Genomic DNA, 2,724 nt, shown 5'->3' with positions numbered 1-2,724 from the left:
AATAACATTTTCATCATGTTCGTCACGCACTCGGAAGCTTTTCAATTGACCGTACTAATTAAAGTCAAATCCCTGCTCAGTAGCTAGTCCAACCGGACGTAAACCATGGGTTGCCCCGGGAACATAGAGGCCATCGTTTAGACCAACATTCTTCCGCTCACCATCACCCACTGTGATCACAACTCCCGCTACTTGGGAGGCTAGCGCAGGCGTGACACCATGTGCATGCTGGGACTGGTTCAGATCTGGTGTAAATGCCACGTAGTCTCACGTATTTCCGGTCCCATGAACGTTAGCGGTCGTATCAAAGTACCACCTGCCACCACAGTGTCCACTTCACTTGAATCGTGTTCAACACCATCGTACGACCAACCTACACGAGCATTTCCGCCGTTCGCAGCCTCCACCACCTCACCCGACCCCCTAGGATACCCACGAGGCTTTCTATCGATAGTCAGGAGTCGATTAGCATCACATCCAAGTCTTCCTTCACTTTTTCCAGTGTTGTTTCTTCATTTTTAGAATCAGATGACGCGCGGTACTGTACATCGACACTTTACACATTTCTTTCGTTGCTGTCCATTTCCAGCGGCCCCATTGCTTTCGCGACTTTTCGCTTTTTCTTGGCAATCCGCAATCAGGTGGTCAGTCCTTTCGCAAACAAAGCGCTTTCTCACTTCGTTGTGTCTTTTGCTTTGCTTCCTTTATGCTGATCTGCATTTCCTTCGGTCTCCTGCTTCCCACTTCCTCCAGAGTCATCTCACGAGCTCGCTCAGGAGAAACGAGTGTGTCTGCACTATTGTAGCGGACACCACACTTCAAACTTTCAAGCTCGTAAGTGTGGGGTAAACGGTTCAGCATCAACCCCACCATCGCAGTGTCGTCAAACAGATAGTTCCGGGACAACAGCTCCGCTCGCAAATCGAACATTTTATTCAGATGCTTGTTAACGTCTCTACCTGAGGTAAGCTCCAGCATGTCAAGCTCATGACGAATGCTTCCCGCTCTATGGACCAGAGTAGCTCGATTTTTCCGGCTTTCATAGATCACGCATAACGCCTTCCACATGTCGGTCCCCATGAACTTGACACAAATCTGGTAGCAAATATCAGCTGACAATGCCATCCCTATAAGCTGCATGATGGTCAGTTGCTTGTCATCAAATTCCTCCTCTTTCTCTGAGGTCAGCAACGCCAGTCACAATCACATTAAGCTTCTTCTTCTTGAATACAATCTCCATCGTCCACTTATACTGGTGCCGATCCTTCCCATCCCAGTGCTTTAGGACACCTTTGTTCGTGTACGTCAAAGGTCCCGACATCTTGGATCTCCATAGTGCAGGAAAGTCCTCAAATTATTTGGGATCAAACCCTCTTGTAAACTGCACTGGATCCGTATATCCTAGGATCTTTACACTTAGAAGGGAAATAAAAGAATAAATTTGTGTCAAGCTTCAACTACTACTTAAGCGGGATCTAGTCGCTTCATACGCACGTCCCCAGCAATGCATACGTTTGGTAAGCTCAAAAGCGCTTCAGCGCTTATCGCCAGTTGCCAGGTCCCAAAGTGTAACTATCTCTCCGTACTCCATGTAGACTTCGTCACTTACTCGAATCGGGGTTCCAACAGGCTCCACGCTCAGGCATCGGAGCAGCAGCAGAGACTGATCATTACCGATAATGATTATTACGTGCCTCTTGTTGCACCTCTTTGCGCCCGCTCCAGTGGCGCTTCATGATCACGGACGTCGAGATCAGGTTTTCTTGGTTTCGCTGGACTCCGGATAAAATCATGAGAGCATTTTTACAAACGCCGTTTAGCGACACCTGCAGCATATCGATATAGTATCTCTTAACTCGTAAAGTGACGGAGCTATACCCCAAACGTTAGTGGCCAAAATAACATGGCGCACAGTGTAAGTTCGCTCTGGGTTTTATGGTTTAAACTTGAATGTAGAATACGCAGCAGGGATCGCAAACGGTACTTAGCGGGTGACACAGCCTATCCACCTTAATGTTGTAGTCGCCATCGGGAAACCGATTATACCCATTTCAAAAGCACTGGGATTTTCGGGTACACACGCCCACTCGCAATACCGGTCACGTGGGCGTAGTAAAGCAATGAGGGTAAAATCGTCATTAGGTGTATTTATAAAAAGCTACGTGTGTTAAGAAATATATATTTATCACAAAAGGTCCGCATTAGTACGACTTACAAGAGCATCGTCGAGCGCCGATGGCTTTATACACTTTCCCGTTTTGGACATCTTAGCTCCTGCGCAAGAAACGTTGCTCTCAGACATGGTGCTGGATGCGAGTATGCACAAAATGGAACGTGCAACTCTGGCCAAATTGGGCAAACTAGAATTTCCCGTATTGCACCACCACTGTAACAGGTCTAAGTTAGCCTCCCCTCAGGCGAACAGGTCGATCCTCTCAGTAAGTGTTCAAATCGCGCCTTTAATTAGAAAGTTCACTGTTTGTCGTATATCGTTATCGCTCATATCGTGATCCCGATCCACATCAATCTACCAGTTCTCAATAACACATGACATGGGACGCTTTTCCTTCTGGCACTTATTCGGCAGGGACGAGTAAGTTCGGGTGGACTTACTAGCCGCCTGACGTACACCTCCTACTTCTCCATTATAGACATTAAATCCATATTTTGGCTTTCACAAAGGACCAACGGGACCGGAACCGGACTCGCCTAAGACGGGGCTTT

This window comes from Phytophthora infestans, genomic scaffold (genome assembly GCF_000142945.1).
Source record: "Phytophthora infestans T30-4 supercont1.18 genomic scaffold, whole genome shotgun sequence".
Taxonomy (NCBI): Eukaryota; Oomycota; class Peronosporomycetes; order Peronosporales; family Peronosporaceae; genus Phytophthora; species Phytophthora infestans.
This window is presented reverse-complemented; position numbering follows the sequence as displayed.